Consider the following 17,472-nt stretch of genomic DNA (forward strand, 5'->3'; position numbering starts at 1 on the left):
TCACACAGACCTAGAAGGTCTTTGGATGTGATCTCTTGCTGGAGCAGCCATGTTCTGAATTAAAATTCCTTTCCAGGGAGGTATACGGGTGTGGAGGCTAGAGGTTACTACCCGCTACCATCCTCACCATCTTATTTTCCTGAGACACTGAATCTGCAGCTTGCGTGTTCAGCTGGACTTCCGGCCAGCAAGCCCCAGGAGGCCTTGCTTCCCCAGCACTCAAATTGCAAGCACACAGCCTGCCACAGGTCTTTGATAATGGTTCCGGGGATCGAACTGAGATAGTCGGGCCTGTCGCTTTTCTCTTGTCGATGGTAGAAGCCTGTTCTCCATCATTGATCCGGGTGTTTGGCTTGCCACACTTCTGAAAACAGTGACTGTGTTACAGACAAGAGGCCCCGGGTGGAACCTACCCACCTCCTGCCCCAGCAACCTGGCGAGGCTTCAAGATCAGCAAAGAACCCTACACCAGACCCTAATACGCAATTCCCAGGAGCTGCCAGACACCAAGTGAAGCTGATGCCAAAACATCCAGGTGGGGAAGAAAAATTAATAAATCATAGGGATATTTTATATATACAATTCCAAATATGGCTGCGTGGAGTTTGGAAACATCTGGGTGATGGATTGGAATTTTGCTTTTGCCGCAGCCCTTTGGCAGAATGTAAACACAGCCTGCAAGTCCCGAGAGATAAATGGGGAGGTGGAAACTGCAAGGGGGTAGATAAAGAATCCGATTCAAAAACGGAGGCCCACGTTGTTTGCCAAGTGAAAAACAAAATGCCAAAAATGTAAAGCGGTCCAAAGTTTCTTCCCTCAGAGTTAAAGATGCCGGAGCTCAGGTAGCTAAAATTAGAAGCTATTTGCATATGCTTTCATCTATTAGATGGAAAGTTGGGGAAAATATTTTTTTTTCATTTTTAGTTTATATTTGTTTGAACGGCCTATTAACATGCTGTTGGTTACAGCTTTCTCTGACTGATTCTACAGATGAACTAAGATTTGGGGCACCAAAGAGCTATTTTCTGAAAATAATATTCAAAAGTGCTATTTCTTTAAAAGTACCAGATGAAGACACCCGGGGAATAATACAGGCGGTTACAGTATGAATTTTAAAGGCTTTCACATCCAATTATTTGCAATAACTTAGTTTCTTCCCCAGCCTATAATAAATCATGTAGATGTAAACGCTACAAAATTTAAATATGAGTAGAATTCGAGTAAGACAGTATATCACTAGGAATCGGTATTTTTGTTATATATAGCGCTGTTTAACATATGTAAAGTGAAATTCTCATTGATTTGGGTTTGCTAATTCAGAGTTTGTGAGCCTGGCTTGAAGTTGACTCTTCACTGGGAAGTCATTCTTCATGGAAAGCTCAAATTAAAGGTGTAAATAAGATGCCAATGTGATCAGATGGAGTGCTTAGGAGTAAATCTAAAGTGCTCTGAGTGCCATTTGCATACAAAATCATTATGCTAATTATACGTAATTCTTATTAAAGTAGGTCTACTAAAATGATTTTTCAGGCAAGTTCCCCGAATGAATTTGAGTTATGGAATGTGCTAGAAAGGAAGAAATCGGCTTCTTTAAGATACTGTATTCTTTAATTCAGAATTTTAATTAATTGTACCTTACTTTTCCACTAATTAATCCTAATCGTTAACATTTTGCTAAGAATTTCTGTTCAGTTTCTAATTCTCTTTTGACAGGGTTCCAGTCATTCACTTAAAGTGTATTATTACATTGGAATTTTTTAACCCATTTATTTTCAAACGTGAGATTGGTGATGCTTTTAGGACATATTATCATTTTATAATTCCAGTGATTGGAACTAATGTATAGATTAGAGAGAACAAGACAGAGAGAGTGAGAAAGAAAGAAAGGAAAAGAAAGAAAGAGAGAGAAGAAGAAAAGAAAAAGAAGAAAGAGAAGGAAGAAGGGGGAGAGAAGATACGTTTCCTAACAGATACTAACTCAAATCTTAGTTGGTAGTCTCTTCTAGTAAATGAACTTAAGGATTAAAGCTTGTCAGTCAGAGTCCAGTGATGAAGCAGCTAAAAGGCAGAGAAGGTTAAATACCAGACAAGTGGTTTGACAAAAAAAAGTATCCATAGGCAACTAGATGATGGCTGTTTGATCACAAGGTGTTCACGCTGATGTCCTAGTTAATATACTGCTGAAATGGCAATTTGGAAAATGGAGACAGTGTTGAACGCCATCTGAGCAGAGATGATGCTTGAAGCTTCCCTCCCCTATGCGCACTTTCTTGTGAGCTCGCTCTATTGTGTGTGTGTGTGTGTGTGTGTGTGTGTGTATGTGCACACCCCTTAGTTTTATGTTCTGAGAAATGGCTAGCCACAAAGGCTCACTCTATTCTAGCAAACCCTGAAACACCACCTGCCTCTACCTAGGTCCTTGCTGACTAAAGAGAAGACGCCTTGCCCTGTGTCCTCCAGGCTGCTAGAAGACTGTGCTAGCTGTGGAGATAGTTCTCTTCAGTAAGTACCGTCACTGTGGCAGGACTCTAAATAGAATCTTGCAGTCTTTTCCACCTTTGGTGCTGAGACTGACTTCACTTTCAGGTCCCTCCTTCCTCCAGTGGGTAACAGCAGGCTGCTAGCTCTCTGTGTTACATTCTGCTTGGCGAGCTAGAGATCTGACCAACAGTAAATCCAGCTCCTTCCAGGCCTGTCTCAGTGGCAAGATAAGGATGCAGGTTTGTTCTTTCTGAGTCCTCTTGATTTCGGCACTGAACTGTGATTCTTCTGTCATAATGTTTAACAGTTTCTTGTCATGGTTTCTTTAATGGTTTCACGTAGGTCATGAACATCTTACTTTTCTTGAAACCAAATGCAAACTGGACTTGCTCCTCTTGCTCCAATTGTTCATCTGAATCAAATTTTTAATTGTGTGATGATCTTTTTTCTTTCAATATCTGGCTGCCATCTTTTAAATTAATGTTTCCAATTTTCTTCCTGCTAGTCCTGGCATCACAGATAACTAAAATCTGACTACCAGGTCCCTGCCAGCTCCAAGTTATCTTGTAGCTGTCATATGTCCCTAAAATCTGAAACTCAAGAACTGAACATCAAACGATTTCTTATTATAGTAATCTATGCATAGATCAAGACTTAAGAAAGTCCAGAAATGGGTGTGTTCAGATGGGAGGTACCTAATATTATGAGCATCACCCAGAACATCAACATCCTAAGCCAAGAGCATCAAGAAATTTTAATTGCTGGACATAGTAGTAGCAGCAACTCAGGAGGCTAAGTCAGAGGACCACTTGAAGTTGCTGGTTCAAGGCCATCATAGGAAACATACTGAGAGTCAGTTTCAGAGATAGAAAGAGAGAAGAAAAGAAAAGGTAAGAGGGAAAATGGGGGAGAAGAAATAGTGAATGAAAAAGAAAGAGAAAATGTGAGAAGAGAAACAGCCTGAGGAGGAAGAGGGAAGAGAAGGAGGAAGAAAAAACTCATAACTGTATAGCCAAAATATTTCTCTCCATGGAATGAGTTCTTATGCTTGAAAGATGACTCATCTATAAAAGTGTTTGCTGGCAAGCTGAAATCTGAGTTCAATTACCAAGTCCTGCATAGTAGGAGGAGAAAACTAAACCCTCCAAATTGTCCTCTGACCGCCACATGCATGGCATGACAGGTGCCGCACGTGTGCGTGCGCACACACACACAAAGTAAAATGTAATAAAGTATTTTTTTTAAAGAATGAGTTCTTGAAATACACTGACCAGGTGCACATTAGCAAATATAGCCTATTGTTTAGCTACCTTTCTGTTTATTTTAGACATTCTTCTTCTCAGATGCCTTGCCCTCAGGATTCTAAGACAGCTGACCCCTGTGTCCACCGCTCAATAGATGGCCCAGCTGGAGGAATGATCTGTTCCACTCAGAAAGTTTCGGACACTTCAGAGATGCCCGGGCACACACTATAAGTTAAACAAAGAAGGAACCGACAGCGTTCTCCTCTGCCAGATCGTAGTGTTGACGGACAGCAGCAACGCTGGAGACATCGCTCCTTACCTCAGTGTTCTGAGAGAGACACAGCAGCCAGAGATCACAGCTTCCTAGCCAAGACTCAGCTTGTTCAGTGACTTTAAAAAGCTCCATCTTCTCCGTCTTTTCCATGACCTGATACCATGAGATTTAGGATAACTCCCTTGTTCATTTGCCTCTTATAAATTCTTCCCTTTTCTTTCAGATGATTATCAATTTAGTCTCTTTCATTCTTTCATGCATGTCATCTTCCACGATAGAATGTTCATTGCCCTGATAGGCTAGGGTCAGAGGGAAGGGGAGGAGAACCTCCCCTATCAGTGGACTTGGGGAGGAGCATGGGGAGGAGATGAGGGAGGGAGGATGGGATTGGGAGAGGACGGGGGAAAGGGCTATAGCTGGGATACAAAATGAAAAAAAAACTGGAATTACTAAAAAAATAAATAAAATCTTAAAAATATTTTTATAAAAGCATGTTCATTGAAAGGTAGGGGAAGTGTCTTTGTGGGTTAAGTGCTCACCATGAAAGCATGAGAGAGTACCCGGGTGTGGTGCCAGGAGGCTTGTATAAAGCTGGGCACAGCCACATGCACCTCTAATGCCACTGCTTAAACTGGGGAGACAGATTTATCCCCTGGAGTTTCCTGCCTGGGTTCCAGGTTCGGAGAAAGAGCCTGCCTCAAAAAAAGTAAGAAGGAAAGGGATTGAGTACAAGACCTGATATTGACCTGTGACCTCCACTGTACATACATGTGCATACATACATACACACACACACACACACACACACACACACACACACACACACAAAATTATCAAAATACCACACGCATCTGTTAGGCTATGGCTTGGAAAAGGGAACATATCCAAGGTAAAGTCGCTATCCAAAATTCTACAAACTACATCAGTGATTGTTCAAGAGACAGGGTTTGCCTACATGCACTTCAGATGTGTATAATCATGTTTGCCTACATGTTCAGATGTGTATAATCAACGTCAGCTAGTCCAGCTGGGGCTTTATAGACACTGCCTGGAAACCTCTGGTCCTCATTAGTGTTATCCTTCTCTGCAAATCACTATTACTCATCCCCATCCCCACTGCAAAAAGAAGAAGAAGAAGAAGAAGAAGAAGAAGAAGAAGAAGAAGAAGAAGAAGAAGAAGAAGAAGAAATACAAAATTTTCCTGACTCTTTGGCTATGTATTTTTTGTACATGAAATTGAATCACTTGTTAAGCTGGAAAATAAAGAGGCTGGTTGTTTATTCCCCTGTTGCTCATGGCTAAAATGATGCCAGAGTTAATGCAGTGTGCAGGCCAGTTCCCTGTGCAGAAACATCCCCTCCCTTCTTCTGCTTCCTGTATTTTATGAGCACTGGGAATGAGAAAAGATACGAAGATAAAAGAATAGTGCAGAAAAAACGTAAAATTAGAGTAAAATATGTAAATTGGAAAGCTAAAGAATTTTCCTCCATAATTGAAGATATGATCATAAAGGAGGTCTCATCTCTGCCATCTACTTTATCTTTGAATTAAAAGCACAGAGAGAGTAAACCCAGCTCTTAACTAATAACATACAGTCTAAGTTGCTTATGTCCCCTGTGTCACTCAAGCCCTGTTTTCAAAAAACTGCTTCCAGAACACTCTATCTTAAGATGAGCTGTTAATTCCGTCGCTTTTAATAACTGACAACTCCACTTATAAACCCAGGCTGTACATAAATTGTCGGCATCCAAATTTGCCCAGACAAACAGAACTGAGAAAAAAACAAAAATAACACGAAGAAGAACTTATTAGCAGCTGTATAAATAACAGAAGCAGTATTAACTAGGAAGAGGAACCAGTGAGTTCATTAAGTTCCGGGAAGGGAATCAAGTCAACATGCCAGTTTGGAGGGGTTGGCATGCGTTATATTCTTCCAAAATGTGACCCTTCCTTTAACTACCATGCATCAAGGAGCCCAGAGGAAACCTTTTCAAAGCTAATTCTGAAATTATAAAAAAAAAAAAAAAGAAGAATCGAGAGAAAATGTTCAGGGAAAGTAACAATAGCACAGTTTATCTCTTTGCCCTGACACATTTATGATCATGATCTTATTTGATGAGAATTACAGAATCACTCCAGGTCCCAACATTGGAGAACCTCTTCAATGCAGCTAATGTTGCTCAGATTCTAACATTTTCTAATTGCCTCATTCACAGAGAGCAAAAACAAGAACAGATGACATCAGTCTTAACGCATTGTGTTTAACCTAATATGGTGACATTTAGTTTCAACAGTTAAGCAGTTAAATTGCTGATAAAATAATGTTACCTGGATATGATGGTGTTCACTTGTAATCCCAGCACTGATGGAGACGGAGACAGAATGATTAGGAGGTCAAGATCTGTATCAGTTATTTGACATGTTGTTGAGTTTTTATTAGCTTGGCACAAGTTCAAGTCATTGTAGAAGGGTGAACATCACTCGAGAAAATGCCCACACCAGGTTGGCCTGTGGGAAAGCCTGAGGTACATTTTCTTGACTGATGAGGTTCGAAGGTCCAGCCTATTGTGGTTGATGTGCCTCTGTGTAGTTGGATCTAGGCGTATATCAGCAAACTCAGCAAGTCATGAGGAGGATCAAGCCCTTAAGTAGAGTTTCTCCACAGCCTCTGCATCAGTCCCTGCCTCCAGGTTTCTGCCTTGAGTTTCTCTCCTGACTTTCCTCAATGATGGACTTCTAGCAGTAAGATAAAAAAAAAAAAAAAAAACAAAAAAAAAAAAAAACCCTTTTCCTCTGCAAGTTGCCTTTGGTCATGATGTCTTATCATAGCAATAGAAAACTTATAAGATGCTTGTTGAGTTTGAGGCTAACCTAGACTATAAGATGCCCTGTATTAATCATATGTGTATAATAATATACAGATTATATATACTACATACATCATATATTACATATTATAAAAATATTTGTGTGTATATACATATAACTTTTTGATTATACTGTCTTTAAAATCTAGTATATACACTTAGTGTTCTATTGCTATGAGGAGATATCATAACCACGGAAGCTCTTGGCAAAGAGTTTAATTTAATATAAAGTATAAAAGGAAGAATTTAATTGGGGTTTGTTGGCAGTTTTAGAGGGTTAGTCCATGATAGACACAGGAGGAAGACAGGCATGGCGCTGGAGCCATAGCTAAAACTTCTACATCCTGATCCACACAGCATGCAGAAAGAGAGAGGGAGAAAGGGAGAGAGAGGCCATGCCTGAATGGGCTTTTGAAGCCATCCTTTAAAAAAGAAACTCAGTTTTATTGCAGCTGGCTTTTCTGCTGCACAGAGAAGACACTACAGGGGAAGAGAATTGAGCCAAGGCTAAACTACAAGAGAGCCTGGGAGAAAGGCAGGATTCTGACAACACAGAGCGTGTCCCTCATCAAGCTGTGTGAGGCATTGCCCTCGTGCTCTCTTGATATATGTAAGAAAGAATGGTTTTCTTTTCTTTTTCTTATGCCAGTTCTGGTTAAGCTTCTGTTGTTTCCACCAAAGCAATCCTGGCTCATCCACGTCACAAAGGAATGGGAACTGGGGTGCTAAAGAGGTGATTAGAAAACATTTGCCTCACAAGCATGAGTGTTAAAAGAAAAATAAGTAAAACAGCAGCTGTTGGTCCACAAAGGAGGCTACCACCATTCCCTTTAATGAGGGTTCTTAGAACGAAAGGACCTCAAGGCCATGCCAGGGCCTCAAGGTGGGAAGGAGAGCATCAGACAGAAACAGTACAGTTTGTGGAGAGCTAAACATGCTGGAATGTTAGAGGGAAAGAAAGGAGAGGAGCATCATTAGGAATGAGAATAAGCAAAAGATAAAGAGGGAGACATGGCTGCCGTGAGAGGAATGCAAGGCAGAATTGGTGGAGGGACCGGAGCCTGTTCTAGAGCAGTGTTCAGAACAACCCTCCAAGAAAAGTCCTGTTTAGGAGTCTCTTGAGACCAAATCTATAAAAATAACTTTTATTCATCTGTTTCAATCGTTGTCTCGGAAGCTTACTGCCTCCTTCTTCTAACCTAGGCCCCCTCCTGGAAGCTTCCAGCCTCCGTACAATTTAACCTAGGCCTAGAATGTTTTCAGCCTCTGAGACTTACTGCCGAATAAGCTCACCCTTACTTGTTCTTACTGAACTCTGGGCTGGTTGGTTCAATTAAGTTGTTCTGACTCAAACTCCTCTCCCAGCTAACTTAGTCAAACTGGCTTCTTTCTTCACCCCTGAATTGCTCTGCTTGGCCTCAAACTAACTCCAGAGATCTGATTTAATTTTCTGGCTCCTTCTCATTCTCTGGCTCATTCAGTCTTCACCTGACCTTCTCTCTCTCTCTCTCTCTCTCTCTCTCTCTCTCTCTCTCTCTCTCCCTTCCGCCCTCTCTCTCTCTCTCTCAAGCCTGTCTCTCTATTACTGTCCCAGTAAAACTGCTTCCTTTTTCTCTTTCTCATTGCTCCTCAAGTAGCTTCCCTTTCCTCTCTCTCCTCCTGAGAAGAGGAGGACGTGTCCTATTGTCACGTCCAATTCTCTGATTATCTGTTTTTCTACCACTCAATTAGACATCACTTTCAAATATGGGTGCTTCCTTCTACAATGTAACTTCACCTTCATTTTGCTGGGGAGGAGGGATTACCACCACGCCTGGATCTAATCTTTCGTTTACCTGAAACTTGTTCTATATCAGGCTGGCCTTGAACTCAGATCTGGTTGCCTCTGTCTCCTGGATTAAAGGTGTGTTTGTATTTCAATCAGATCACACAGACCTAGAAGGTCTTTGGATGCTGTCTCTTGCCAGAACAGCCTTGTTCCAAATTCACATTACTCTTCACAAATCCCCAGAATAAAGGGAAGTTCTGAGTTTTATAACCCTTTAGAAGGGGCGGGGAAGTTTCACATTGTGTGATTTAATTCAACACAGCATAGATAACAAAGAATGTGGAGTGTCCAGGTGCCAGTCAAGACCACTCATCAGAGACTGCTCTTGGGCCACAGCAGACACAGCTTCTTAATTCTTGGTCCCAGAGAGACCTGCAGAGAGGTGTGTCCTGATTCAGACTATGGAGTCTGGTCTACAGATGCAGGCTCTTGTCTTAACAATGAGTTTGATCCAAAGATCCCTTGTTTAAAGAACAAGGAGAGGGCACACCACGTGTAAACTCACTGCTGAGGAAGCAGAGACAGGCAGATTCCTGGGGCTCAGAGTCCAACTAGCCTGAAGTTCCAGGCCAATGAGAAACTTTGTTTCCAACAAAACGTCTAAGGTTCCTGAGGAACGGCAGCAGAGGCTGTCCTCCAACCTATACATTCTTCTTCATGCATACACACATATGCATCCGGCTGCACACATGAGCATGCACACAAACACACACACACACACACAAACTAGACACTGTGTGTCTTGTCTGTTGTCTCTGAGACTACAGGTTCACTGATTCTAGCTCCTCTCACTGGAGTTCCTAATTCCCTGTCCGTGCCAACCAGGTCAGAAGAAAGATGCCGACCCTGTTGTCTGTCTTTCCAAAAGATATCCGCAAATCTCCACAGAGATGAACCCCAAAGAGAAACTTTTAGAAAAGAAAGTTGCCCATTCTTGCTTGAGTCCCTGAACTCCACAAGGTTCTAGATGCCTCCCTTGGTAGAGAAGCAGAACTGTGTTTCTTAGTACATGAGGGCATAGCACATTCCCGGTGCCTTATAAACAGTCGTGACTGTTTTGGCTGGTAAGTTTCCAAACTTAAAATCAGCTATGTTCCAGGATTGAAAGCCAGGAGCAAGAATCCTGATCAGTTCAGGAAGAGAGGGGGGTTAGCTGTTTATCACGGTGATAAAGCATGCCAGTCAAGAGCTCATTAGACTAGCACAATGTTCAAGACAATTTGGAAACCATCATATGGCCATAGCATGTTTGCATCTGTATGTCGACCTTCCAGTTAGTGCTGTCCATATGTGCATGGGTGTGGGGCCATCCACTAATACACGAACCCACTATCAGCCATACTCCTTAAGAGAAATGGCTCTCCCTCCCTCAGATCCAATGCTACCAAATGCCAAGAGCTCCTCAGCTAGAAGTGGGGCCTCAGGAACCCCTCCTTCATCCAAGATGGAATTTTTAACTGGTTTTGTTGTGCACAGGTAACTGACCTGCTGTGAGTTGATGCATGCAATTGTTATGTCACATCCAGAAGACAGGATTCCACAGCTGTAGTGAAACCTACACAGTACACAGTTCAGAGAGAGGCAAACTTGAATGTCAAGAAAACCAATGTTTATTCTTTCACACATTCAACAGATTTCCTGAGCTTCTATCAAAATCTAAGCATACTGCAGGTGCAAGCACTTGGAGAGCAAGATGCCGTCTGTGAAGTCCTGTGCTCAAAGCTATCGCTTCACTGATTGTTTCTACACATGAATTTAGGGAAACATATCGTCGCCATTCACGTAGTTCTGTGTCAAATACCTGGATGAAAATACCCTCTGTTGGGATACAACAATGGTTACTTCTGACATATTAATATTGACTATTATCATAAGGAACAAAATGTGTGTCTTAAGATGTCCATATATTAGGATGATAGAAATATGAGTCTGTTATTCTATTTGCAAAATAGCTGAGCTGACCAAAAACAAAAGCAGCGGGGTGGGGCTACAGATCAATTGTAATGCCCTTCAATAACTACAAATTTATTCATATTTCAAATACCCCCATTCTACTCTACTCCATTCTCTCTCTCATCCTCATGAGCACACATCTCTTCCATTGAGCTGAACAATGGGAATAAAAAATTCTTCACGGAATTCTGACAACAGATCAGTAAAGGCACTTTTGGACACCTATGAGGCCAGATACTAGGATACTGACTACTAATCAAGCTCTAAGCTCAGGTATCTTCTCAAATGTCATCCTTGGGTGTTTCCGGGTCTGTGTCACCCAACCAAACTTACAAGTAACTCCTGGTCTTCCTTCCACATTAACACTTCTCTCTATCCTTTGCACAGGCCTTTCCCACTAACAGTATAAAACCTTTTCTTCTTTCCCCTCTAGGTGGACATCAGATAGGTGAACCCCATGCCCTGGAGGCCATTTTTGCAAATAGACAAATCATACACTAATGGATACAGCCACGTAAAGACATGTGTGGGCCAGATTTGGCTCTTGGACCATATTTTGCCTATTTTTGTCCTGAGCACTCATCACTTCTCTGTGTCTTTGTTCTTTATCCTGGTTGTTGCTAACACTGAAAAGACATCCTAGAAAATATAATGTAGAGCACTGTGATATCTGTAGAGTCCCCAGAATGTGATAACAGTCTATAGTTTATTTAATCTGGGAGCATTCTAACCCAGGAAGAGCGGTGGGTAGTTCGAGCAGTTTCCTCTCAGTGTTCTTCAAGGTGATCGGGCTGGCTAGTTTTATATGAACTTGACAGAACTTAAGTCATCTGAAAGGAAAGAACCTCAGGGTCGTTTTGATTTGCATTTCCCTGATGAGTAAGGACAATGAGCATTTCTGTGTTTCTCCACCATTCGATATTCCACTATTTAGAATTCTCTTTTTAGCTCTATACCCCATTTTTTAATTGGATTACTTGATTTGTTGCTATTTAACTTCTTGAGTTCTTTATATATTCTGGATATGAGCCCTCTGTCAGATAAAGGGTTGGTGAAGATCCTTTCCCAATCCATAGGCTGTTGTTTTGTTCTGACGACTGTGTCCTTTGCTTTACAGGAACTTTTTTCAGTTTCATGAGGTCCCATTTATTGATTGTTGCTCATAGAGCCTGTGCTGTTGGAGTTCTGTTCAGGAAGTTGTCTCCTGTGCCAATGAGCTCCAGGCTCTTCCCCACTTTTTCTTCTAACAGGTTTAGTGTGTCTGGTTTTATGTTGAGGTCTTTGATCCACTTGGACTTTAGTTCTGTGCAGAGTGATAAGTATGGATCTATTTGCATTTTTCTCCATATAGATTATTCAGTTAGACCAGCATCATTTGTTGAAGATGATATCTTTTTTTTCATTGGATGGTTTTAGCTCCTCTGTTAAAAAGCAAGTGTTCCTAGGATTGTGGGTTTATTTCTGGGTCTTTGATTCGATTTTATTGATCCACCAGCCTGTTTCTATGCCAGTATCATGCAGTTTTTATTACTGTTGCCCTATAGTATAGCTTGAGATCAGGGATGGAGATACTCCCAGAACATCTTTTATTGTAGAGGATTGTTTTAGCAGTTCTGGGTTTCTTGTTATTCCCTATGAAGTTGAGAATTTTTCTTTCAAGGTCTGTAAAGATTTTTGTTGGTAATTTGATGGGAATTGCATTGAATCTATAGATTGATTTTGGTAAGATGGCCATTTTTACTATATTAATCCTGCCAAGCCATGAGCATGGGAGATCTTTCCATCTTCTGAGATCTTCTATTTCTTTCTTCAGAGACTGGAAGTTTTTTTCATACAAGTCTTTGACTTGCTTGTTTAGGTTCACACCAAGGTACTTTATGTCCTTTGTGGCTATTGTGAAGGGTATTGTTTCCCTAATTTGTCTTCCGCATACAGAAGAACCTTAATTGAGAAAATGCCTCTATAAAATCTGGCTGTAGGGCATTCCCATTGTGGGTGGTACAGTCTTTGGGGTGGTGGTCCTGGGATTTATAAAAAACCAAGCTGAGTAAGCCAGGGGGAGCAAGCCAGTAAGCAGCACTCTTCCATGGCCTCTACATCAGCTCCTGCCTCCAGGATCCTGTCCTGTTTGAGTTACTGTCCTGACTTCCTTTGGTGATGAACAGTGATATAGAAGCATAAGCCAGACAAACCCTTTCCTCCCCAACTTGCTTTTGGTCATGGTGTGTCATCACAGGAATAGTAACCCTAATTAAGACAATGGAGGGCACTTGCATGACTCCTTTTCTTTCTGGATCTCAGGAGTGAAGAATATCTTTTCATTGATTCTATTCATAACCCAGACTGGTTGGTTACTTTGCTTTTGTTTTAGATTTGATGGAGATTGTGCGTGACTGTGCATCAGGTTCTGCTTATTCATAAATCCCTCCATGAAAATGTGATTACTGAAACATACAGCCCAACTGCAGTACAATCTTTCCAGGTGGCTTTGCCTCCTTCAATACCTTCTTTAAGGCCATCCTCTGGCCTAGATGCCTTAGATGCACACACATTAAAAAACAAGACAAAAAAAAAAAAAAAAGTCCAACCTTTAGATTATTGCTCAGCCAGGCAAATTTTGTACAAGCTTTCCTCGTGAGGCAGAAGTGAGGGTTATCTGTTGAAGTGTGCAATTATACACAGTGCTAGTCCCCGTCACTGGCCCTCTCTGTTTCCAGCCTCCTGCCTCCAGATAGCTTCTAAAGCTCTTCATTTTCCCAGTACCAGCTCTGGGCCCTGAGGCAACATACCTGACTCAACAACAGAAAGCTGAGACTCAGCAGAAAAGGACAAAACAAACCACCCTGATCCACGAGCTGTTTCAACTAGACCTTGCCTTCTGACGCCATAGCTGAAGAGCAAGCAGCAAGAGAAACAAAAGAAGCTAATGATCAACTGTGGGGCTTGTAGCAGGTGAGACTGATGCTTTAAATTCATATTTGTGTGAGTCTTCCCCTTTCTTACCGTGGATAGGTTTCTCTTTAATTACTGGCTGTAGGAACTAACTCTGAACCTGACGAAAATTTCTGATCCCCAGGAATATTGCTCTTGATACATTTTTCCCAGGGAAAGAGGGAAGGGAAAGGCATTTTAAACAGGTTTTTAGGATAAATAGGATCTCAGGAGGGAGTGTCATTGGGAACGATACTGCTTCATTCTGTCCACCTGCTCTTCCGTGTGCCCATGCCAGTTCCGAGACAGTTGTTCCCGCCACTACGGCTCTCCTCAGATTCTGAGGGCTTTGCTCCATATGCAGTAGGCTGTCTGACCTGTGAGGAAGCACACCAGTGCACTCTAGCTCTCTGCCTTAGGAGGCCCAGAGCAGGAGCTTGATTATCTTGATTAGAGAGTGGCTGGTGGCTTGCAAAATCTGCAAGGGACCTGAAATCTGAGTATAAACACAAACCGGGTAGCTTCCATCTCTTGCCACATTGAACCCTTGAACCCTGGAGGATGCCACGAGTTGTGTATACATTAATGCCATGTTACCTTTTCCTGAGATGCACATGACCATCCAATCACTCCAGGTGGGCTTCATCAACAGACCAAAGAACAGTTTCACCAAAGTCCAACTTTGAGACTGATGAACTTATTGGGCTTTCTTATAGTGTGCATAGGTCAGAGGTCTCTTACAAGAACATGGGTAACTCCAAGTAGCCGCATCACCGCAAAGTCCCATCCCAACATGGATGGTGACCTCATGGACGCTGTCATGGAGTCCTGATTTTAATCAACTGTTTCTTATACACTCTAACACCTCCCAAGATCACTTGCAGGTGGGAAAAGGAGTGACAGCCAGAATCCTAGGTGAGGAGGGTGTCCTGACCTTAGGAAGAGGTAACATCTCCATTAGCATTACCATAGACCCGGCTGCCACTACAGGTCCTGTTCTGGTTTTCATGGCTACCGAGAAATACCAAAGATGGCTTCTTTTTAATGATCCAGGAAAAAGTGCCACACAACAACTACGTATCCCCTGAGGTTTGGTGTGTTGGTATTTAGTCCCCATTGAGGGGCACTCGGAAGGCAGAATTTACTCTGGCTGTGCTAGGTAGAGGTGGGACTTCAGAAAGAGATTCGGGAATGGCATCTAACTGAAACCTCCTCAGCTGAATCCTGGTTGCTTCCTAAAAAGAGGGAGAGTACCCCAAAGACATTCAGATACATAAATACCCTTTATGCTATCTAGACTTTGACCCAACAAAATTCTATTTCTTTATAACTTACTGTGTTGTTAACAGCAGAAGAAACCTGATATAGCTCAGATTTGGGTGAGGACTCCGAAGTTACTCGATGCCAGTGTGGTGGGGAAGGGCAGTACTTGGGCCACAAATGTACCATCCAAAGAAGAAAAGAGGCAAAGTTGCCTTTGGGCTTAACACTTTAAGACCTAAAATAACTGGATTTATTCTGTCATTACAAATACTTGAGTTAAGGGCTGGTGATATAGTTCACTCATAGCATCTGCTTGGCATTCATGGGGGCCTGTATCCATAGGACCATTAAAAAAAAAAAGAACCTGGATGAGATTTGTTTTTTCCCTAGAAGAGAGAAATCTGCCATATGCAGAAATCCAAAGAGGCCACCAATCACGGTACTCATGTATGCTGGGACTACCCTGACCACTGCAATGGCCTGATCTGCTTCCTCAGATCATGATGCTCTAGTTTTCCTTTTGCTCCTGAGTTGTGTTGACATGCACTTTGACACCAGCTATACAACTCCACTTTGTGTCCTCACACAGCCCCAAATCATCGTCTCAGGGATCTTGTGACAATCAGAAGTGACATGCAAGGAAATTGTAAGTAGAGTTTAACACACCCACACAAATTTGGAGGAAACAATTGCACATTCTCATTATCTGGCTTTCAAACTTAAATATTTCAGCCATGAGGAGAGCATTTGTTTTTTTATAATAAAATGAAGAATGAAGTACTCAAAGTGGGAGAGGGTTAGAAACCAGATGCTCTTGAATCTGAGCAATGATTGGTAGACGCCGCCAGCCTTTCCAATCACACCTGTCAGCACTTGGTGAAAGTTGACATTGAAAAAGGAACTCTTCTCAAGTCAAGTCAAGGCTAAGCCATGTTCCAAGGACCTTCTGGCCTTAGTCCATTCTGCTGTTTATTGACATCAAAACATCTGTGAAGCTTCGGCTACTATGAGGTCAAACTCCTTCTCCGTTGCCACACCATGCTTTTCACAAACCTTGGAACTCAGTGAGTATTGCTGAATGAGTAATGTGTGGGTCTGGACCATGTCACCCGAGTGTTTGGGCCACGCACTTTTTGGAAGAAGCTAGGCTTGAAAAGGTTCCAGCCCTACCAAGCATTTTCCTCTCTGCTGGGAACTCATTCATGACTAACTTACTGAAGTGGGTAGATGGCAAGGACATGACTGTGTCCCCTGGTGGCCTTGGAGTCTTCCTTACTGAGAAGTGAAGTCTTGACTTTCACAGACACAGGTAGATACTTGAAGACATTGCATAGAAACGGCACACCCTGTTGCACCGCCCCCACCCCGTTCCAACTTTGTTTTGAGACTAAAACAGACCCAGAATAAATAAAATCTGAGCTATAATGAGAATAGCTTGTAGCTGTTTTCTTCTTGCATTTTGGGGGTGACGTCCACACTCTCCTGTGTACGTTGGGGCATCACAGTACTAAAGAGAGTCTGGAAAACACAAATTCAACTCTTTTGTTAACTTGACCCAAGGTCCAGTCATCTTAATAGAGGGAATGTAGTCATCAGATTGACTGTAGGCAAGTCTGGAAGGGCCCAGCCTACTCTAGGTGGGGCCATACCTGGGAAGGTGGCCTCGTGTTGTCTTTTAAAAAATGGTGAGTGAGCTATGGGAGAAGCAAACAGTGGTCCTCCATAGCCTCTGCTTCAGCTCCTGCCTCAAGCTCCTGCCCCACACATGCCCCACCCCCATAATCATCTGTGAAAATATAAGCCAAATTAACCCTTTCCACCCCAAGTTATTTCTCTTCAATGTTTTAGCACAGCAAAAGGGAAGAACGCTGGGGCATTCCTTGATATCTAGTTCTGTTTAAGTGTCCAGTGCATGGAACTTATGGCCACACAAACTAATCTCACTTCCTTCCTCTGCAGATGAACGTACAATTATACCTAAAGGATTTCTGTCTGTTTGAAGTGCATGTGCGTGCGTGTGTCTGTGTGCATGTGTGTGTGTGTGGGGGGGTGTGTGTGGGTGTGGGTGTGAAGGCCAAAGTTCAACCTTAGATGTCATTCCTTCAGAACCACCCATCTTGGTTTTTTGTATAGTAATATTTTTATTGCCTGGAAAGTTCAAACATATATCCATTGAAATATAATTTTCTTCTACCAACTTTCTGTATCACTTCCCAACTTCTCCTCCTCTTCCTCTTCCTTTTTTGGTAACCCACTGAGTCCACTTTGTCCTTCCATTGTGTACATGGATGTGGGACTATCCACGGGAACATGGGAAAATCGCCACTGGCCACACCCTCAGAGAGGAATGGTTCTCTGTACCCCAGCAGGTATGGATGGCCTGTAGCTCCTCAAGGAGACATGAGGCCTAGAGAACACCCTCCCCATCTGTGCTGGAGTGTGGGCTATCTCAGTCTTGTACAGGTCCTGGGCCGGCAGCCATTGAGGCTGTGAGTTCATGAAAACTGCCAAAGCCATGTTTTGTTCTCGCTGGAACGCAGGACTTGCTGATTCAGGTAGGGCGCCTGGCTTAGCTCTCTTCTCAGCTCTGGCCATCACGTTTGGCTTTTACATGGTTGGTGGGGGATTGAA

Source organism: Meriones unguiculatus, chromosome 5 (assembly GCF_030254825.1).
Source record: "Meriones unguiculatus strain TT.TT164.6M chromosome 5, Bangor_MerUng_6.1, whole genome shotgun sequence".
Classification (NCBI taxonomy): Eukaryota; Metazoa; Chordata; class Mammalia; order Rodentia; family Muridae; genus Meriones; species Meriones unguiculatus.